At 42.0% G+C, this 23,855-nt stretch overlaps 1 long non-coding RNA gene across 3 annotated transcripts in view; it reads left to right on the forward strand.

The window, feature by feature from the left end:
- The first annotated feature begins 62 nt into the window (after nucleotides 1-62).
- LOC108520520 (uncharacterized) overlaps nucleotides 63-23,855 on the forward strand; it is a 48,622-nt gene continuing 24,829 nt past the window's right edge. For all 3 annotated transcript variants that reach the window (XR_001882928.1, XR_001882929.1, XR_001882930.1), the window contains exon 1: nucleotides 63-1,198. This is a non-coding gene — a long non-coding RNA (uncharacterized LOC108520520). The remainder of the gene's footprint in view (nucleotides 1,199-23,855) is intronic.

Here is a 23,855-nt window from a genome sequence, read left to right on the forward strand (position 1 = left end):
TACGAGCCGCTGGAGTGGGGTTGCGGAGTGGGGGAGGGCGGGAGGGTGGTGGGCAGCTCACATTCAGGCATTCAGGGCTTGAAAGGAAAGGCTTAGGGAGCTTGACGGAGGCCGGGAGCTCCTCCTACTCTTAAGGAGGCTCGGATATGCAGCCCTAGCTAGCGCACTGAACCAGCGGGCAGGGCTTAAGGGCAGCTGTTTGCATCCGGCTCAGGCACGGGCCTTTTTTGTTTGGTTCTTTTTTCTTTTCTTTTCTTGCTTTTTTTTTTTTTGTAGTTTTATTAATTCTCGCTGGCCCCCATCTGTGCTTTCGACTGGATTCAGAACTCAGTTTATCTTCCAGGCTTCCTGTCTTTGGGTCTCTATCACCACAAGAGGTGAGGGGGAGAATGCAGAGAGAAAATGTGAGACTGAAACTTTTTTAAAGAAGCATACAAGAAAGAAGCACACACTTTATTAGGGAGATGTTGATGAGATGCTTACAACCCTCCCCCCACCCCCGAGTCCCAGTTAGGCCATCTGGCAGGTACCGCCCGTGCGCCAGGCATCGTTTTCAAATTGCAAGACCGAAATCCAATCAACCGAAATAATTTCTTAGGAAGAGAAGCTTGCAACACGTGCAGTAATGAAAGAATTTAAATAGCATTAAAAATATTCAGGAATGTTGAGCAAGTACCACCTGGCCGCAGTCACAAGACAGAAGAAGGAGATAAATGGGCAAGCACCAAAGGTTTATATTAAAGTGTAAGTTTCAGCCCATCACTACATTTAAGGGAGGCTGCCCTGCAGAGGAAACTTCTGTGGTCTCGGCGCGGGAGTTACCGAGCTACCTTAACTGGGGCGCAACGCAGCCTTCGGCCACCAGAGGCAGCGGGCGTCTGCGGCCTGTCAAAAACTGGCGCTTTTTTCCTCCCCTTTCCGTGGAGAGACTATCAACTCCATCTGTCACAAAAATTAAGGCTAAATCTCCTCTCCAGAAACAGAGGGAGCCGGGGCTCCGACGCGCTCAGCGTCGGGCTGTCCGCCTCTCCCTAGAGGCCAAGTGAATTTGAAACGGCAAAAGTCACAGCCGGAGGCCCAGCACTAGGAGATTCCTCCGGCCGTGGGAAATCCTCCTGTTCCATAGAGGCGCTGGGTCTGCCGTGGGAAGCTGCGCCTCTGCAGTACCAAAATCAAACCTTGAAAGAGCCAGACTGAGGTAAGGCGGACCGTCTTGCTCTCACTTGAGTCGTAGTAGACAAATAGTATACATCGATACTAAAAAAATACAGAAAGCCTGCAACTTCATGGCACATCAAAACAACCATATCCCTGACTCTCTCTCTCTCTTTTTTTTTTTTCTTTCTGTTGTTTGGAGTTGTCCTTTCAGTCCTGCCTGGAGGACTTGGACAACTCAGACACCCTCTCTGTGTCTGGGATCCCTCATAGATAAGGTTCGAAGCCAATTAGACAATTGAAAAAGCCCCTCGTCTTTAAAGCTTTGTTATTTTAGGCCCATAAGGAACAAAGTCAGCACTCAGTTTCATCTTTGCTTGAATTGTTGTTGAGTTCCTTTAGAATAGTGGGACCCAAACCTTAGCACGTATCAGAAAACTCAGATCCCTAGTTTTTGGAGTTTCTGATTCAGTTGGACTGGTGGGTCCCAAGAATATGCATTTCTAACACGTTCTCAGGGAATGCTGCTCAAACTTTGAGAACCACTGCTCTCGAAGTTAACATGTTTTTTTTCTGTGTTGTTGTGTTTTTGGTAAAACTTGCCCCATTTTGGCCTTGATACAGCTCTCAGTGGGGTTTAAGGGAGACCCAAGACCTCTGCATGCTTTGGGGACCTCTGCATCCCAGTCACACAGCATTAGCATTGCAAGCCTGAGGGGTTCTCAGCCCACTTTTTGGTTGTGTCATTTCCATTCACCACAATAGGCTATACTGTCTCCTATCTTAAAAAAAAAATAGTAAAATCTTCTAGACTCCACGTCCCTACTCAGTAGCTATCCCATTTTCATGAAAACTTGAAAACCTTGCTTTTACTCATTTTTCCCACTCTTCTGTTCTCCCCTCGATTCACGCTACATAATTGAGTTACATTCGATTATGTAGAGGCACTAGTGACCAAAACCTTACTCTACCCGATGGTCACTTCTCAGTCCTCAGCTTCTTTGATGTTTCAGCAGCATTGGCCATGACTGATCACCTCCTTCTTTTCAAAGCGCTTTTTAAAATTTTGGCTTCTGAAACTCCACACTCCCCTGTTCTCTCATTTTACTGCCTGGTGGCTCCTTCTCTCTCTTGACTCCTTAGGTAACCACATCGATTGCCTTGATTTTAAATTGCATCTCCTAATTTGATGTTTTCAATTTCAGTCTTTCTCTGATCTCCATATGTATATATTCACTTGGTTCCAAGAACATCTCAAACTTAAGCTTCCCCAAGAGCACTTCTAATTTTCTATCCCCAAAACCTATTTGTTTACTGGGCTTTCTGTGGTGGATACCCTCCAAAATTGTTCTCCATCAGTTTTCCCCCTGCCTTTAAATCCTTACTGCTCAGACCAAAAGGTAGAGTCCAATCCCCTTCCCCTTGATCTTGGGTAGGCCTTACTGACTTTGACCAATGGGACATAGTGAAAGTGACTGACATTCTGGGGCCTCCAAGGCTGGATCACAAGAAGACTTGCAGCTTCTACTCAGGCCTTCTATTAGTCCGTTTTCACACTGCTGATAAAGACCATACCCAAAACTGAGCAATTTATGAAAGAAACAGGTTTATTGGACTTACAGTTCCACATGGCTGGGGAGGCCTCACAATTATGGTGGAAGGCCAGGAGGAGCAAATCACATCTTACATGAATGGCAGCAGGCAATGAGAGGGCTTGAGCAGAGAAACTCCTGTTTTTAAAACCATCAGACCTCATGAGACCCATTCACTATCATGAAAACAGCATGGAAAAGACCCACCCCCATGATTCAGTCATCTCCCACGGGGTCCCTCCCAAATATGTAGGAATTATGGGAGCTACAAGATGAGATTTGGCTGGGAACACAGAGCCAAACCTTATCAGGCCTCTTGGAATGCTTGCTCTGGAGAAGCCAGGCACCATGTAAGACATCTGGACCACCTTCAGACTGGCATGCTATGAGGAAGCCCATGCTTACTATGTGTAGAGGATACATGGAGAGGGCAGGAGATCCCTGGCCAGCTCCCTGCTATTTCAGCCATGTGAGTGAAGAAGGCACCAGACTTGTGAGTGGAGACACTATCTTGGATGTCCAGCCTAATTGAACCTTCAGATGGCTCCAGCTCTAGCTGCCGTCCTACTTAAGGCACATGAGAGAGACCCCAAGCCAGGGTCAAGATGAGGGTGAAGCAAGTGAGTCATTTTGGTGCAAAATTTAAGGAGGCATTGACCTTCATAATTGGGCTCCAAAGACTCCAAGAGTGAGTGTCTCCTTACATTTTGTACTTTAGACACTACACTCACCTTTCTGTAGTTCTGGTCTTGCCTCAAGCAAGAACAGCAGAGCTTAGCTCAGTCAAACCAAATAATCCTGAGAAATAAAAACAACAAAAAAATGTTCTTTTAAACCACTCAGTTTTGAGATGGTTTGTTAGGCAACAATAGATCATTAGAACTTTTCATCCTGTCCAATTGCTTAACTGAAAGATGCTAGTATCCGCCTGAATTCTTCCCTTTCCTTCACATTCCACATCCAATTAATGGTTCATCATAGGTGTCAATAAAATATTTAATAAGTTGAACGAATGAAGAATCAGCACTTATTTCTTGTCTTCTAAATCAGCCAACTCAGAACTAATACAAATCATTTCTATTACAGAGAACAGTAATAGAGACTGTGAGAGATTAAAGAATACAGAATAGTTCTGAAGTTTTAAAATATAAAATTATATTTCCAAAAGGGTTCACTGGTTCAGTAAAAGAACAAAAACCTCAATCAACAAGTACCAATTACCTTTTGGTGCTTTAGCAACATAGCCAGGATAAAGTAGGAGGAGATAGACTCCTGCCCTCAGAGGACTCAACAATATGTCACTTGACCATTTGGAGTTGTCAAAGTCTCTTACCACTTAGCAGAAGTCTTAAGTGACAGACACCCTGTATTAGTGTGTTCTCACACTACTATAAAGCCTGGGTAATTTATTTTAAAAAGTGGTTTAATCAGCTCATGGTTCAGAAGGCTTTATAGGCTTCTGCCTCTGGGAGGGCCTCAGGAAGCTTACAATCATGGCTGAAGGCAAGGAGAAGCAAGCACTTCTTCACATGGCTGGCAGGACAGAGAAAGCAAAGGAGAGGGGTGTTAGGCACTTTCAAACAGCCAGATCTTTTGAGAACTCACTCTCACAAGAACAGTACAGGGGAAATCCCTACATCCCTCCCCCATGATCCAGTCACCTCCCACCAGGTTCCTCCCCCAACACTGAAGATTACAATTCAACATGCGATTTAGGTGGGGACACAGAGCCAAACCGTATCATGCCCACTCTCTTGTTTTCTTTTTTTACTGCATTCTTAAAACCAGAAAATATTAATACTTCAGTTTGTGGCAGATACTCCATGGAAACCAAGCACCATCTACTCTAGAATTCTACATTAGACTTGTATCCTGAATGTTTACCTCATTCTTCACAAAAGTCTTCTCTTTGTCTGTTGCCTTCTTAAGAAGAATTAATTCTTAGGAACAAGATAGAAAGATGGGAACCTCATGTTGAAGGAAATCCCTTTCATGCACAGTAAAGCAGGGTCATTCTCCCAGCTGACGATCTGGAGCCTCCTCCTGAACCCCAGCTTTGCTTATATCATCCACAAGGACCATCTTCGCATCCTTGAGTCCTATTCATTCCATCTAAGAAAAATGTTTGTTTGCATTCACCCTTCCTGTCTTCTCATGTCCTGGTTTCTTCAAGGTTTTCTTCATTGATGAACACCAGGCCTTTCCCAGCTCTCCTCCAAACCAGGGATTGTAAGCCAGAGAAGCATCTCTAAAGGATTTAGGAGCTTTTTCAAAATACATATGCCTGTACCGACTTCATTACACTTGAATTCTTCCCCAGGGGCCAAGGAATGTGTACTATGGAAAAAACACACACACACAAAGGCATATTTCTGCTTATATAACCTTGCCAGTGGCTCCCAGACTTTGAGATTTCAAAGATCCGTTTATTTTCAAAAAAATCTGGAATATCTTTAAAAAAAAGATGCCAACTTTTTATTTTATCAAGCATTAACAAACAAACAAACCTATTACTACCATCTATTAACACCAGTGTCTTATTAAATAAAAAGGATTTGAAACCCCGAAAGCAGAGAAGGAATAACTAGAGAATTCAGGCAAGTTGAATAAATTTAGATATTTAAAGGGTTTACTATATTATCCTTTTTTTTTTTTTGCTAAATTTTACCATACTATTTTAACTAAATTTACTACACAGGGGAAAATTCTTCAGAAACTTTCGCATCTTCAGACAGCATTTTGGAATTACTACTCTAATGCAATCCTCCATGCTGATGTTAAATGAGTCAGATGAAATCACTACTCCACTTAAAAATTTACAGTGACTCCTCAGGAAAATGTCCAAGGTCACTACCATTGTTATAACAGTTTGAGGCCTAGTCAGTGGCTCATTCCTGTAATCCCAGAACTTTGAGACACCTAGGCAAGAAGATCACGAGAGCCAGGAGTTTGAGACCAGCCTAGGCAACATTGTGTGACCCCATCTCTACCAAAAAACACCCACAAAAATTAGCCAGACATGGTGATGCGTGCCTATAATTCTGGCTACTCAGGAGGCTGGGAAGGGAGGATCACTTGAGCCCAGGAGGTTAAGGCTACAGTGAGCTATGATCGCCACTGCACTCCAGCCTGGATGACAGAGCAAGACCCTGTCTCAAAAAAAGAAAAAAAAAAAAAGCAGTTTGAAAGACCCATTCCAAATATTTAACCCCATCTATTTTTGCCTGTGCCCCCAGACACAAACATACATGCACACACACACATGCACTCACATATGATGCATGTACTCACATACATATATGGATGTATGCATCTGCACACTCATGCAGGCACACACGCACAGGCACTAACATATACACATGCATGCACTCACACATACTCATGCACATACATACACATAAACTGGAATTTCTCTTCTGAGTATCCACCATGGCATCTCCATCCTGCCCTTTATCTGTCTCTCCGTGGACTTTGTTATGTTGGCCTCTTTAGCAGAGAAACGCTTCTGTCCCCCAGCTTTAAGGGATTGCGAGAGAAAGTCTCCCTTTTGACGCTCTCCTCCTGGATAATACATATAAAGTCTCACCGCCCCCTTTCTATGTGCACATACTCTTTGTAACTGTAGTCAACAGCTGAGAAATCAATGTTTGTTGCTTAAGCCACCCAGTCTATGATATTCTGTTATAGCAGCCCAAACTAAGAGAGTGGATGAAAAAGACACATTTTTCTAGTAAACAAAGGGCTCTTAGAAATTTACAGGAAAAGGACCAGGGACGGTGACTCACGCCTATAATCGGACTACTGTGGGAGGCTGAGGCAGGTGGATCACTTGAGGTCAGGAGTTCGAGACCAGCCTGGCCAACATGGCGAAACCCCATCTTTACTAAAAAAAGAAAAAATACGAAAATTAGTTGGGCATGGTGGCAGGCACCTGTAGTCCCAGCTACTCAGGAGGCTGAGGCAGGAGAATTGCTTGAACCCAGGAGGCGGAGGTTGTAGTGAGCCAAGATTGTGCCACTGCACTCCAGCCTGGGTGATAGAGCAAGACTCAGTCTCAAAAAAAAAAAAAAAAACTTACAGGAAAAGGACAGACCAAGGGAAAAATAGGTAAAAGATATAAATAGACAATTCACAGAAGCATAAATCCAAATTGTCAGCAAACAAGTGAAAAAATGTTTAAATTAATGAGAAGTTAGATGAAAGGAAATTAGAAAACAATGAGATGTTCCTTTAACACTCCATAGACCGACTAAGATGTGAAAGCACTTTGACAGTCAGTTCTTACAAAGATACCTTCAAATGTTGCTGGTGTAAATGTGAAATGTTAGATTCTTTTTTGGCAATACCTTTAAAATGTAAAATACAAATACTAATTGGCCCAACCCTGAGAATCTTTCCAATAGTAATAAATACTGATAAGAAAGGACACTATCTACATTCTAGGAATCTCAACAGAAATAATTACTTTTTTCCTCCAAAAGTTTTAGCAAAAGTTTTGGAACCTCAATTGGTCTGGGCTATGTGCCCATGTACCTTAGTGAAAGAGTTGAGAGAGAGAGAGAGAGAGAGAGAGAGAGAGAGAGAGCACTTCCTGAAGGAAAACCAACGCTGTCATGATGAGAAAAATCAGCGACTACACCAGGGCTCCACAAATGTGATCCAGTGCTTTGTAGTGGTTCATGATGAGACAGACCACTCAGATCATTAGAGCAGGCGTTTGAATACTTCCATAGCAATCTCATAGAGTAGTATGATGTCAGTTGAAGCTAATAATAAAATTTGAGGCTTCTATTTTGTAGGTATTCTTTTTTCTAGTAACTTAAACATTTTGTTTTACAAAGTATCTGTGATAGACAAAAAAGTTCTGCAGTTTCAGAACAGACAGTTTGAGAAGCACTGTGAAATATACACATTAAAATACAAAAAAGAAATGGATACTGGTTATTTTCTTTGGTTTTAAAGGTAAATAAGTAGTTTGGTACAGGAACATAAGGATTTGGCGTTGTGTAAAGGCTAATAAAAATGGAAGGAATAAACTTCGAATTCTTCAAGGAACATGGATAGCAACTCCAAGATGCAGAATGACAACACGATCCCGCTTTCACTGATAAGTGTATCAACAGAGAGCAGCTGTTTAACACCATCAGCCTACTGTTCTCTTTGGGGCAAAAACACATCCCCACATCATTGCTTTGGGACTGGGGAGATCAAGATCCTGGCTCAGTTTCAATATCTAATAACACAAGGAAATACCCACAAAATTAGAAGGAGCTCCAATTATCAGGAAACTTGACTTTCATACTTTTTGAAAAGAGATATTAATGAAATAGAGACTTAAACCCAATGGCAAGATACAGCATAGAACATTTGAGGCACAACACACTTCAACCTCAGTGGATTGCAGTTAGCAGTACAACCATATTTCTACCAAGAGCATTTTTCCCCCCAAGAGAGCACTTTGGGCACATTTGGGCGTTACCTACTAAATTCTCCAATAATTGTGGCCGATTCTACAATATGCGTAGTTAGTATGTTTCAAAGCCGTGCTAGGCCTTATTTCCAAATCTAGCTTCTCACTACTGAAGTCAAGACTAAAATTAAGAAGAAACTTTTGGCTGGGCGCAGTGGCTCATGCATGTAATCCCAGCACTTTGGGTGGCTGAGGTGCGTGGGTCACGAGGTCAGGAGATCGACACCATCCTAGCCAACATGGTGAAACCCCATCTCTACTAAAAATACAAAAATTAGCTGGGCGTGGTGGTGCATGCCTGTAATCCCAGCTACTGAGGCTGAAGCAGGAGAAGCCCTTGAACCAGGGAGTCTGAAGTTGCAGTGAACAAAGATCAAGCCACTGCACTCCATCCAGCCTGGTAATAGAGTGAGACTCTGTCTCAAAAAAAAAAAAACTTTTAAATAACTCTTTCATAAATCTAGATAAACTGTTTTCTAAATAAAAATAACATAGTTTATAAGAGAACTTAACAAATGCCTCAGAAGTCTGCTTTTTATCTTGTGAGGATTTATATAAAGACAATAGACATCCAAAAAAAACCTATCCACAGGGAAAAAAAAGTCTGGCAACAAGCTTGTACAAAATTTGTAAGTTTCAGGTTAATGCTTCTCTAAATAATTTGAGAAAAATGCCACAATTGCTTACATATTTATTGCTGGAAATCTGTAATTGTCATAAATGTCTTGGGAAAAATCTATAATCTTATTGATAAGGATTGCAAGCCATCTAATTCATTTTAATGAAATATATACCCTAGGACTTCATCAAACACCTCATTGATGAGTTCACACTTCTCCTAAATTTTAAATCTGCATGCGCACTTTACCTGCTCATTTCTCACTGAATTAGGTGAATCCAACAGATGTTTCTTGAGTTCCCACTGTATGTTCTAGGAAGGTGAATAATTTTTTTTTCAAGTCTTCCAACTCTGTTCCTCTTTTCTTTCTTTATTATTGACTTTTTTTTAAGCACTTCTAGTTTTAAGGTAATTTTAGAAAAATTGATTGGAGGCCGGGTGTGGTGGCTCATGCTTGTAATCCCAGCACTTTGGGAGGCTGAGGCAGGTGGATCATGAGGTTAGGAGTTCGAGACCATCCTGGCTAACACGGTGAAACCCCGTCTCTACTAAAAATACAAAAAATTAGCTGGGCATGGTGGCGGGCGCCTGTAGTCCCAACTACTCGGGAGGCTGAGGCAGGAGAATGGTGTGAACCCAGGAGGCGGAGCTTGCGGTGAGCCAAGATTGAGCCACTGCACTCCAGCCTAGGCGACAGAGTGAGACTCCATCTCAAAAAAAAAAAAGAAAAATTGATTGGAAAGTACAGAGGTTTTCCACACAATTCCTCCTCCTGGCAACTGTTTCCTCTATTATTTACATTCTGTATTACATTATTGTGGTACACTCGTTACAATTGATGAACCAATACTGATCTTTTATTATTAAAGTCTTCAATTTACATTAGTTCCTTCTTAGTGTTCTTCATTCTATGCATTTTGACAAATGTATAATGTCATGTATTCACCATTCAAATATCATGTAGAGTTTCACTTCCCTAAATTCCCTGGACCTTAAATCAAATTTTTTCGTTTACAGCTTCACCTCTTTAAGCTTCTGGATTTAGTATTTCTTTTTTGTCCATTATTTAAAAAAAAAAGGAGGTAAGATTTGGCATGCCATTTGAATTCAAAAGTTGGTCTCTCAGTGGTACCCATCTCCTCAAATGATTAACTATTTATGTTGAAATAGTACTTCTTATAATTCAGTTATTATCCGGAAATATTTCTTGAGTACCTGCCCTGGGCCAAGCATTCTGGTCTGTTTTTCTCCTGATTAGTGAAATTTGTGATAGGTGACCTTATGTTACATATCTTTGTTTCATGCATAGACATGCATTTAATTATCAAAGTCCTTTACACATATATATTATGAAATGCAAAAGGTTTTTATTTTTAATTGTATAATTTTAGCAAGCTTCCACTTACCTTTGCACTGAGACTGCCACTTCCCTTAGCCACTGTTATCAATTTCTGGCTTGCATTTCCAGAGAAATTACATGTGTACACGTATACAAGAATCTTTTTAAAAACAACAATCTTTGCCTTGTTTTTTACTTAACAATATATTTTGGGCACTGTTTCATGTCACTTTGTAAAAAGCTGATATATTCCTTGCTTATCCTTTTCGATCAGTACATAGCATTCCACTTTTGAGTGTTCCATAAATTATTTAAGCAGTCTCTTAACCCCTTATTGTTGAATATTTAAGTTCAAATTCTTTGTTCTTCCAGTGTGGCAGTGAATATTCTTGCACATTTGTCATCTCATACATATTTTAATGCAGCCATAGATGACGTTTGTAGAAGTGGAATTACTCAAAGAGGAGGTACATTTTAAACTGTGCTAGATCAATTATTCTATCTCTGTATCTCTGATAGGTCCATTATTCTCTGTAGAAGTCGTGCCAGTGTGCGAGAGTGTTTCCTAATATCATCACCAACATTACATGTTATCAAGCTTTTGGATCTTTGCCAATCTGATAAGTGAACAGTTATGCCATTGTAGCTTTAATTTTAATTTCTCTTATTATATGTAAGTCATACATTATTATTTAAGTCCTCAGGAAATTAATAAGGTAAAGATTGAATACATTTAAGTACAAGGAGGTTAAGTGATCCAACATCATCCAACTTATAAGTGAGGACACCCAGAAAGTGCTCTCCCAAGCCCCTGTCCTCTGTCATCCCCCACCTCCCTGTCCGTAGTATATAGCACAGTGCCAACAGGCTTGGTTACAGGTTTGCATTTTCCTCCACTTGATCAGTAATTGTCAAAAAATTATTCCTTTTTATGAAGAGGAATAGGATTTCTTACTAAAATGGCAAAATCAGTTAATTCTGAAGAATCCTCCCAGATTTCCTTTAAAATTTTAGGAACTCCCTTCCCTCTCACTAGGGACATACTAGAAAAAAAAATCAACATTTTTTATGTGGATAATCACTGAATGACTGACATAAAATATCTGGACTTCTGTTTGAGATGAAATTATCCTATTATTGATGGGACATAGTTGAGAAACAAAGCTTTGCTCTTTCCTCCCTAACTTCCTGCTCTGAAACACCTGTTTCCATTCTGTATCTGACCAAATTCAGAGCACTGAGTTTCCATACACTACGGAACCCTGAGAATCTTGTGCTTTCTGAGCAGCCAGTGAAGACTTTGCTTTCATTTGTATTTGTTGTGTTTGTCAAGTAGAGGCTTGTCTCTGAACCTGAGCTGTCTACTGCCTCACTGTCACAGGCAGTTTGCTGCTCTAAAAGGGTTGAGTGTCCCTTCTTGTGCCCTCAAACCCCCTCTTGACCCTTGGTTTGGAGGGAAGGGAAGAGACAGAGCCACATGGAAACGAGAAGGCTTCCTGTGGTCCCAGGGCAGAGCAGTTTGTGGTAGTTTAACAATTATTAAACACATTAACGAAGTGACCAAACGAACCAACTTTCTGGAACAGACGTTATGTCAATCTTGAATTATGCATTTTTGCTGTTTTTATTCTTTATTCATCTAACAAATATTGCACAGCAGTTTGTGTCAGAAGCTGGTCTGTGTTCTAGAGGTCTAGCAATAACTAACAGGAGGAAATGCCTGCTTGTAGGTCATTTTATCCAATGGCTGTCATCATTTTCTTTCCCCATTTTCGTGGTAAGTCTGAGAACTGAGTGACCCATCATTACAAAAGCAGAGTCCGTTTCTGGAATTTCTGGAAAATGCAGATGCCCTCAGGCTTAACCTTATCTCTGTTCTACAAACAAAAGAAGTGAAGTGAATTCCTTCCTAGGACCTTCTAGGTCCTGGAGGAAAAGTCTATGCGATTCTCAAATCTCTGAGAAACATCTGGGGGAAGCATAAACAAGGTGGAAGAAAAGCCTCCCTTTAAAAGCTGATCAGCCACTTTTCTACCAAGGGCTTGTCAAAATTGCTCAAGAGGGAGGGAAAAAGAGAGAGAAACAAGTGCACATATACATTTTTAAAGTAGCTAGCAACCAAGACAACACCAATTATTTAACCACAGTAAAGAAACCAGCAGCCAAACCACACTGATTATTTAACCGCGTATCCAAGTGCTGAACACAGCCATAGCCAGCCACATTAATTTAATGTAAATATCCCCAGTAACCAGCCACACGGAGTCAAGAACTGCAGCAAGGGCAGCTCCTCACCTTTCCGTGTCTTGTCTCCAGATGTCTGGAGCTGAGAAACTGGCTATCATCCAACCAATATTTTCTTATTTTTTCCCCCTTGGCATTTTTGTTTCTCTAAAAATTGGTACATTCCTTCTCTGCTGATCTAGAGTCTCACATGTATACGCAGACTCAGGGAGACATTGTACTCAGTGAATCATGTTCTTTCCCTCTTCATTTTCACCTGCCCTTTTCAAATCAGTCTTTCTCCTTTTTAAACTTCAGTGCTTTCTTCACGGTGCATTTGATTCCTACTTCCGTAATTTTCACTAATCATTATAGGTAAAGTTTACTCTCAAGAAGAATTTATCAGGAAAACATGATCTTGCTTTGCCATTTGTCATTACACAATCCATACCATTGGAATTTACTATAAAATAGTTCCTTTTGGTGAGAAATGCACAGACTCATGGATCTCATAAGCCCAAATGTTCACGTTTGAAAAACACAGCCCGATTTTTAATGGCCACAGGTATGGCGTCTGACTCAAGGTCAGTCAACCCACTGTCTAGCAACCAATCTGATTCCTCTCTTTGGGATTTGAACCAAGAGACATGGAGACTGGCTTGAAATGTGGCATAGATTGGGAGCTGGCTGACAGGGCAGGCCAGGTGCAAACAGAGCAAGCTTAGCTGGAGAGAGGAGCAGAGAGAAACAGCTGAGGAACACCCAGTGGTCCAAAGCAGTTAAACGTGAGGCAACTGGTAACCATATGCTTCCCTGAAGTAGGGAGAGAGGCGCCCCACTGCCTGTCCGTGGTCTAGTTCTATTTCTAAGGAACCAGTCTCTGTTTCAGTTGCTACGACCGTGAGACTGACTTTGGATATGCCCCATATTACATTTGCGTCAGCAGATAATAGGGCAAGATTAGGCTTTGGGGTCACCTAGCTAGTCCCTTTTGATTCTGCTCTCTCCTCAGTGCCCTCCTTTTCTCTGGCCATGGCATCAGTTTTAAAACGATGATTGTGAATAAAATGTCTATCTCATGTGTAGGGAAGTCTCTTAGGCATAATGTAACAAGCTTAATGAGAACTTGAGCTTTGTGGAGTGAGTCATGGAGCTACTACATAGAGCAAAAGGTTCAGGGTGCCATTGGTGCCTAACTGGCTTGTACAATACCTCATCAATGGCAAAGCACAATGTTGGTGGGCTGAACCTCTTCTCTTTCCCATTACTTTTGAGTGCTAGGTGCCATATTCTGACTTCTGTGATTCAAATCTAACTACGCTTTGGGGGTGGGAAATTAGAAGTGCTCTTAGGGCAGGATAAGTTCGAGATGTTTTTTGAACAACCAAATGAGTGTGTATGTATAAATGAGTGTGTGTGTATGTGTGTGTATATATATATATATGGAGATAAGATAAAGACTAAGATTGAAAATATCAAAAAGCACTTTGGAAAGAAGGGGGTGATTGGTCATGTCCAATGCTGTGGAAAGGTCACATAAGCTGAGGACTGAGAAGTGACCATTGCATTGGGTAGAGCAAGATTTTGATCATTAGTGACCTTGACATGAGATAAATCTCTTGAGATAAAATGATGAGATAAAATCTGATTATAATGAATTGGGAAGAGAACATGAGGAGATATTGGAAAAAGTGAGTAAAAGCAACTTTTTCCAGGATTTTTAATAGAAATGAGAGAGTTACTCATTGGGGACTTCCCCAGGGGAGGTGGTTGGTTATCAGCACAGATGCTAGGAACAGCCAGGGTTTGAATCTCAGCCTTATAGGAATTAGTTAAACTCACTGAGACTCAAATTTCTTAACCTGTAAAAGGAAGTTCAGAGCGTGAAATTATTAACTGAAGAATTGAGTACCTAGCATGATACATATATTGGCTAACTTAAATCAAACCACAGATGAGATGCTCTCTTTGTCTAATATCTATGAGCACACACCTACTGTCTCTTTAAAAGAAACTCATGCAGTTCTGTATATATGACTTTTTACTGCCCATCTGCCGTATCCCGGTGCTGTGCTGCTCTAGGTGAATGTGAGACAGTACCTGTCCTTCACAGACTCACAAGCTAACCTGAAGCAAGAAGATCCCTCTCCTACCACAAAGATTAGCCTGTTAGAATTGATTGGAGGGAAGAGAGGAAGCAATACTAATTAAGATGAGATTGCCATCAACCAGGGTGAAAAGAGTGCTTAGGCACAAGGAGGAGCAGTGAATATAAAAAGAAAAGCAGACAAGAAAGATTGTTTTCAAGGCAAAAAATGACAGTGTTTAGTAACTGACTGGAAATAATAAATAAAGGAGGTGTTAGCAGCGGGATGCATCGCGTGGCACCAAAGTAAGTTAGTAAAGGCAAATCTGAACGGGTCTGCAGCAACCTCCATTCTTGCCTTCTCAGAAGAAAGAATTAGACTGAGGGATGTAAGGCAGAGTGAGAGACTGAGGCAAGTTTTAGAGCAGGAGTTAAACTTTATTAAAAAGCTTTAGGGCAGGAACGAAAGCAAGTAAAGTACATTTGGAAGAGAGCCAAGTGGGCGACTTGAGAGATCAAGTGTACGTTTGACCTTTGACCCGGGATTTTATATGTTGGCATGCTTCTGGAGGGTTGTACCCCTTCTCCCCCGATTCTCCCCTGATTCCTCCCTTGGGGTAGGTTGTGCACATGTGCAGTGTGTCTACTGCTGGCATTTGGGAGGGGCCACATGCTTAGTATGTCTACTGGAATTGTAAGTGTGCTCACTTGAGGCATTCTTCCCTTACCCGTCGAATGTTCCTAGAAGGTCATATACTAGATAAACGCCACCATTTTGCCTCTTCTTAATGCATATGCTGGAGCTCACTCCCCCAGCTCCTGAGATCTTTTCAGGAAGCTGCTGATCACCAGTTTCAGGGTTGTTTTTTATTTCTATTAGGAGACTGCCTGTCCCTGGTTCTGGCTATGACCAATTATTATTTTAGAGAACCTGTAACAACTGCCTGACCATCTCCTGACGGTGACCTGACACTCCTGGGTGGGGAGCCCTCTGCTGCTCTGCTCATGCCTGACTGGCTACCTGTTGTAATAGAAGGGAGGATGACTCCAAGGTTTCATTCAAGGAAGCTACTCCCCTTAGTTTCAGATTTGTTTTTCTGCCTCCTCAACATCTCTACTCAGAAGTCCAATAGTCATGGTCAATGGAGCACATCAAAAGCACAAGCCCGAATTTCCATTTTCCCCAAACCCACTTCTCCCCCAGCCTCTTCCCCATCTCAGCAACTTACAACTCAGGACAAGACTCTGAGGTGATTTTTGAACTCCCATTTCTTCCATAGTCCCATAGCCAAATCCTTCAGCTATACTTTCAAAACCAATCAACAATCTTTCTAGTTTTCATTGCCTCCAACTTGACCATTGTGGCCCAACCAATATTATCCTTGGCCTGAACTATGACAACAGCTTCCTAACTTGTCCCTGCTTCTACCCTTGTTCTTCATAAACTATTCAGACCATGTCACTTCTCTGCTCAGATCCCTTTAATGGTTCCCCCAATTCATTCCAAGTCAAAGCCAAAGTCCTTACAGTGGCCCACAGGATCCTACATGATCCCATCCCCCAGCACCTCCCTGACCTCACCTCTTCTCGCTGCCCCACAAGCAATCTGCTGGAGACCTTCAGGTGGCTGTGTTGTCACTTATATTTGGCAAGCTGGTTCCTAAATCTGGTCCTTTATTCCTGCCATTCACTCTGCTGTCGGTGGACCTAAACTTCCTCCGTCCTTCCCTCTCCATCAAGGTTTTGGAGGTAGTATTCCTTGCCTTATATATAATCCTTCTAGAAATCCACATGATGGACTATTATTATTATTCCAATAATGTCACTGTGTCATCTTCACAGAGGCCTTTCATGACCTTCCTACATGGAACAACATTAATCAAGTAACTAGCTGTGACTCTCTACCTGCCTTGTTCTGCTTAGTTTTTAAATTTGCCCTTATCTCTTGGTATATTATATACTTACTTTTCTATTATCTGTCACCCAAAAATAGAATGTAAAATGCTAAGAGAAGAGCATTTATATAGTTTATTTAGTGCTAGATTCCCCTAGCCTTGAACAGAGACCAGTACCTAAACCCTCACAAACATTCGTTGAATAAATGGCGAGACTGAGTTAAGAGGCAACATAGCTACTGGGAAAGAACATGGGCTCTTGAGCCAGGTGGGCTGGGTTTGTAACTTGTCTCTACTTCTTACTTAATAAGTAATCTTGCACAAGTTACTTTGCATCTCCATGCCTCAGTTTTCTTATCTGTAGAATGCAGGTATTAATAAGAGCCCTCTGCAGCCATTTTAAACATAGCTACACATTCTTTAACACGCTTCTGTGGAGAGTAAGGTCTGTGTTCCCCCCACCCCTAACTCTGAGCAGGCTTGCGACTGCTTTGATCAGCAGAGTACAACAGAAGTAATGCTTCCAAGGCTAGGTACACAAGGTGATCTAGCTTCTGCCTTACTCGCAGGAACCCTTGGCCTTGGAGTTCAGAGCTGCCACGTAAGAAGTACAAGTACTTTGAGGCTGCCATGTTGGGGGGATCCACAAACTACATGGCGAGGCAATAAGCAGGTACTCCAATCTGCAGTTCCAACTGAGTCCCGCCTTCAAATCATCCCAAGCCAATGTCAGATGTGTGGAAAGAATCACCCAGATGATTCCATCTCCCTGCAGCTGCTCAGTTGGTCAGTTCACCTGCAGTTGTTCAGGTCTTTGGAGCTAAGACCTCAGATGTTGTAGAGTAGAAACAGGTCACTCCCATCTGATTTCCTATGTCCAATTTACTGATCCAGATAATCTGTGAGCATAGTAAAATGGCTGTTCTTTTACACCATTAAGTGGAATAATATTGTATTGTATCTATGAGTACAGTATTAGAGTATTAAATATTAGAGTATATGAATATAAGTATTAGAGTTAGGTCTCACTCACTGGTGTGTTTCTCTGAGCATGTAGTGATGGTGTGAGGCCTGAAGGAGACACTCCACAAACGTTTGCTTCACTGATTTCATAAATGCACTCGTGTTCATTATCGTCTATGAACTTCTTGGAAAACATTGTTTTTCAATAATTTTCTCCAATCTTGCCTTGAAATTTGCCCTATTTGCCGAGAAGTTGATTGGTAATCTTAAAAGATTTAGATTGAAGTTTATGGATGACATGGCTAGTATTGCTAAGAATGTACAGCGCAGCGTAAACACGGAAGTCTTGCATAATCTTTTCCTGGACTTGTGCTTTTTTGAACTGGGTTCAAATCTAAACTGAGCAAGGCCACACAAGGTGTTAAAGCAAAAAATGTACAGTTGGAATGCACTGAACCCCTCAATTGGGGAGATAGGCCTTGGAGGAGGTAATTTTTAAGAACCTGCCTTTTATTTCCAGTCACCTGGCAAGCCAATCTAAGAAAATATACCACACAAATGTGATTTTCTAGTGACACAATTGTCTAGAGAGAAAAACAACTTCAAATATATCATGGTGTTTTGGAAATTATTTGCTGAATATGTCAACATACCCTTTGAAAGCAAAGCAGTTGCCTAGCTTTTGGACTCTTCTCATGTGCAGATTTCTCAAATTTTGAAATAACAAAATCCTTAAAATAATTAATTGGATGTGACTCACATTTTTTAGATGGCCTATTGGATACTTTGCTGCAAATAATTTCATGTGTCTATTTTCATGATATAGCTACATAGGGCAAGAAGGAAAAAATAGGAGGGCAGGGAAGCTAAAGAAGAAAGGGAAAAGCAAGCAATGTTTAGATGTAATTGTTTGAGAATGCTGCCTTAGGAATATTAATCTCGTTTGAAGTTTGTAGTCTCTGAATTCTTTTTTTTTTTTTTTTTTTTTTTTTTTTGAGATGGAGTCTCGCTCTGTCATCCAGGCTGGAGTGCAGTGGCATGATCCTGATTCACTGCTACCTCTGCCTCCTGGGCTCAAGCAATTCTCCTGCCTCAGCCTCCTGAGTAGCTGGGATTACAGGCGTGTGCCACCATGCCTGGCTAATTTTTGTATTTTTAGTAGAGACAGAGTTTCGCCATTTTGGCCAGCCTGGTCTCGAACTCCTGACCTCAGGTGGTCCACCCGCCTCAGCCTTCCAAACTGCTGGGATTACAGGCTTGCATCACAGCGCTCAGCCTAGTCTCTGAATTTTTACTACAGCAAATATCAATGCTTCAATGTCATATATAGCTAGTAAGGCACAGTCCTCATACTCAAAGTGAAACATATTTAAGACTGTTTTTTCTCAGTAACAGTGAAATCAGGGAGGTAACGGTGTTACTAATGATTTCCTATGTATTGACCCAGGGTAGAAAGTTCCTTTCTAGGGGCTGTTGACTTTATGAATCAGGATTATTATCTGAGAGTGTGGGAAGCGTGGTTGGGAGGGTCAGTGGCCAAATAAACAACCTGGGGAACCCTTGTGTCTTAAACAAGGGAAGGACATATTTATTAAACACACATGGTGATGTGGTTTAAATTTGTGTCTCTGCTCAAATCTCATGTCCAATTTTAATCCCTAATGTTGGAGGTAGGGTCTGGTGGGAGGTGATTGCATCATGGCGGCAGTGTTCTCATGAATGGTTTAGCACCACTCATCCTTGGTACTGTCTAGTGGGTGAGTTCTTACGAGAGATCTGGTTGTTTAAAAGTATGAGGCACATCCCTGCTCCCCCTTCCTCCTGCTCTGGCCATTTGAAGTGCTCTCTCCCACTTTGCCTTCTACCATGTTTGTAAGTTTCTCGAGGACCCTCTAGAAGCTGAGCAGATGCCACCACCATGTTCCTGTATAGTCTGTGGAACCACGAGCCAATTACACCTCTTTTCTTTATAAATTACCTGGTCTCAGGTATTTCTTTATAGCAGGGTAAGAACAGACTAATACACATGGGCAACTGATTTTGCCATTTACATTGCAATTTTATTTTAGTGGTTAGCCCAATATTCCACCTTGCAAAACTATCTCCTTCATGGATTATCTTTATTTATTTATTTTGAGACAGAGTCTTGCTCTGTCGTCCAGGTTGGAGTGCAGTGGTGTGATCTCAGCTCACTGCAACCTCCACCTCCTGGGTTCAAGCAATTCTCCTGCCTTAGCCTCCCCAGTAGCTGGGATTACAGGCGCACACCACCAAGCCCAGATAATTTTTGTATTTTTAGTACAGACAAGGTTTCACTATGTTGGCCAGGCTGGTCTCGAACTCCTGACCTCGTGATCCACCTGCCTCAGCCTCCCAAAGTGCTGGGATTACAGGAGTGAGACACCGCACCCAGCCAAGGATTATCATTATTATTGATGACTAATTAATTTTTTTTTTGAGACGGATTCTCGCTCTGTCACCCAGGCTGGAGTGCAGTGGCATGATCTTGGCTCACTGCAAGCTCCGCCTCCTGAGTTCACACCATTCTCCTGCCTCAGCCTCCCGAGTAGCTGGGACTACAGGCGCCCACCACCATGTCCAGCTAATTTTTTGTATTTTCAGTGGAGATGGGGTTTCACCATGTTAACCAGGTTGGTCTTGACCTCCTGACCAAGTGATCCACCCACCTCAGCCTCCCAAAGTGCTGGGATTACAGGCGTGAGCCGCCGCGCCTGGCCATTGATGAATAATTTTTATTGAGCATTCATACTTTCAGGAGATGTTGTGGGCTGAACACATATTCTACGCTAGAGTGTACTAGGCTTATATGTGCACAGTGCCCTTAATCCTAACTTCATTCTGCCTATTTGCAGATGTATGACTTGAGATGCCCAGTGCCACAGTGCTAGCAAGCAACTGTGATTTGGAGCTAGATCTCTCTGACTCCAACATCTTGCCTCACTTGGCTCACTGTACATGATGTGCTATCAAGTGCTTACTTTGAGCAGCTGCTGGGAAACTGGTCTACTGGGGCCTTAAACAATCATTTGGTCTTTAGTCCCTGGTTTAATGTTGGCCAATTATTTTAGCCAACAAACCAAGCAGGTTGGAGGAGTGGGCTGGCTTTGACATCAGCATGTCAAGACTGGCAACCCAGCCTCAGCTCTGATATCATCACGGTGAAGTCAGCCTGGCGTGGCCCCCACTCACAATTGCTGTCAGAATTGTGGTCTAGCCACAAGCCAGACACCATAGGCTCCAAGAACTGGTAAAAAGCCTGGGTGAAACAGATTGGTGGGAAATGTGCATTCCATGGGCAGCCAGCTTCCCAAGGTTGCCAACTTTGCTTTCCTAAAGAGAAGGAAGATTAAGTAGTTAGCTGCCTTGGATTCAGGATGCCGATTTCACACTACACATGTGCAGAGTGATCCCTTTTGATTATTTAGGCAATGCTGGAGAGAAGTGTGTCTAAAATTATTTGATGTCGTTTCAAATGTTCCTATTCTCCATTTTGTGTATGAGCTTCTTGGTGACTTCTTTGAGTCATTCTGATATTTGTGTGCATAGCTCAATGTATATGTGACATAAGCTGTTTTGAGCACATACATTATAATGTGTCAGGGACAACAGTGCCTCTCTCTTTTCTGAATGTATTTAGCCACTTAGTGTTAACTAAGCTGACACTCCACCACTGTGCCATCCTTGAGCCATTGGCTCTGGATCCAGTTCCTGTCCTTCCCCTTCTCTCCCCTCTTCTGCATCTCTGAGAGCTTCACCCTGCTGGCTGACTTTCTCAGGCTTCCTTGTAAGCTGTTTTTCAGCAGGGTTTGGCTGAGGGGAGGCACTGGTGAGGGACAAAGGAGAAAGAAGGAAGGGAGAATCCAGGATGTTTTTCCTGTCCCTCTTTGCCTCAAGCAGTGTCCCCCAACTCCACACCTCCGTTACCCACTTGGCTGCCATAGTTCTCACTGGTTCCTGTGACCTGACCCTTGGGCTCTGGTAACTATGGTCTTTCTCTCTGTCCTTCTAGCCTTGGAGACGTGACAGCTCCCTGCTCGTGCAGATCTCTGGGTTACACCGCTGTGCCTGGTTCAGCTTCTTAGCATCTATTATCTATGTAAGGAATTTAATTCTCTCTCTTTGATGTACCCACAGTGGTTTCTGCCTTCCTAGGTGGATCCTGATAAATATAATTATGCTAGTTTTTGTCACACTCAAGAATGTTTCAGATGCCTATGAATTGCCTTTGAGAGATTTTGGTAAGATATAGTTTAGGGGTCTTTCTTTCAATTCACCAAACATTCAGTGGGTACCTACTATGCACAACACAAGTTTGTAGGTGAATAGTTATGGATTGTTACACAGCCAGGACCTAAAAAGGATGAGACGATCTGAAGAACGTTCTTTTCAGGTCAGTGGAATGTAATCGGCACAACTGATTTATTGCCTGCACTTAATGAGAGATATTAGGAGACAGAAACATTTATTAATGTTCTTGTTTGAGCAGTGTTAATGTCAAGGCTTGTTATAGGGGGGTGCCATCGAATCGCCTGCTGGTACATATTCTCACAGAGCACCAAAAATTTCATCCAAATAAATTATTGCTATTATTATTTCAACTGATTCATTTGGCAGGAAAAGTTGGGATCATATTCAGAAGAGTGGAACATGAGCCATGTTTCCTCCTGCCCTTGATATAGGCAGTCTGGTGTTGACCTAAGTGAGTGATTAAGTCCCTCCCTCCCTCCCTCCCTCCCTTCCTTCCTTCCTTCCTTCTCTCCCTCCCTTCCTCTTCTCTCTCTCTCTCTCTCTCTTTCTTTCTTTCTTTCTTTCTTTTCTTGACGGAGTCTCGCTCTGTCCCCCAGGTTGGAGTGCACTGGTGCCATCTTGGCTCACTGCAAGTTCTGCCTCCAAGTTCACACCATTCTCCTCCCTCAGCCTCCCAAGTAGCTGGGACTACAGGTGCCCGCCACCACGCCCGGCTAATTTTTTTGTATTTTAGTAGAAATTGGGTTTCACCATGTTAGCCAGGATGGTCTCAATCTCCTGACCTCGTGATCTGCCCGCCTCAGCCTCCCAAAGTGCTGGGATTACAAGCGTGAGTTACCACACCCGGCTGATTAAGACCTTTTCTATAGTATCAGGCATTGACCTATGAGACCTGTGAGGTCCACACACTGATAACCAATTCCCTAGGAATCATGAAGAAGACACAGAAGACGGGAGCTGTGAGAGCAGCATTTTGTGATTTTTCGTGATGTAGCTGATACTTTCTGTGAGCAAATAAGCTACTGGCTAGGTTCATCACAAATGGCCTGTGGTGACTAAAGAGTTGTGCATATTCTTACTAAAGGACATGTATGCAAATTCTTATCGATGTTATAAATCATGGTATTTTGAGGGATGCCAAGAAATTGATCATTTTCACTAACTGAAATCATCTAATGCCTCTTAGAGGTGAACGTCAGAGTTTGGAATAACAAGTATCTTTTACCGCTCTTCCCTGATACTGCCAGACTCTTGCTTTCCTGTCAAACTGCCTCCTGTGTTAGAGGTTGTTAAATTACAGCCCAACACTGGACTCAGTGGAGGTGTAGTAGCCCTAAGTTAGTATCAGAATATCCTCTGATAACATGAAAAGAAGAAAAGGGGTGGAGGAGAAAGAGAAGAGGAGGGGAGGAGGGAAGGGTGACAAGGAGTTAAGGAAGAGTGATGGATAAGGCCATGGCCATTCCAGATGCTGTTGTCTGAGCTACTACCTGTTTGTCCTGTTGTCTTAGGGATGGGGACTGCATTAGCCCAGTAGGGATGGCTCGTGGGGCTTTCGATTTTCTTACTCAGATAGGAGTCAAGCTTCATTTCCTTAACTTACCTCTCTTATTCTTTTATACTTAAAGTATACTTTTAGTCTTAAATTTTAAGTATAAAACCGATCTCACCTCCATTTTCTTCTTGAAACCCAGTCAATCTTGTAAGCTAATTGTTTATCAGTTCACCATTCTCCCAGCTAGATCTGAGACACAATCATTTGAAGTTCCTTTTTATGTTTCCCCATGAAAAGTCCAATTCATCCCTTAACTTTCCTTAGTAATCGAAGGAGGTGAAATACACCATCTGTTTGGTTTGTTAAAAAGTGGTGCCTTTGGATATCACATTAATTGGGTTTAAAGCATGGGCAAAATTGAATATCTAGCAAGCCTGGAAGTTATATTTAAAACTATTTTCCCCTCTCCGTGGAAACAAAAGACCAAATATTCATGATAGGTTGAGATTTAAAATGGTAGTTCCATAAGAAGGTGGTTCTTCCCTCTCTGTCTCCCCATGTTCCTCTTTTTAAAAGTTCCCGAATTTAGAATAGAAAATAATAGTAAACAGTATTTTGAAAACAATGCAGCCTAGTTGGTGTTGAAAAGTTTAAAGATTTAACGGTTCTGTTTGTGAAGGAATTTGCTAACTATCCTGCAAATGTTCCTTCTTTTTATCCCTTACGCATCATAGTTTCCTTAACATTCT

The sequence above is a fragment of the Rhinopithecus bieti genome, unplaced genomic scaffold, assembly GCF_001698545.2.
Source record: "Rhinopithecus bieti isolate Rb0 unplaced genomic scaffold, ASM169854v2 scaffold_51345, whole genome shotgun sequence".
Taxonomy (NCBI): Eukaryota; Metazoa; Chordata; class Mammalia; order Primates; family Cercopithecidae; genus Rhinopithecus; species Rhinopithecus bieti.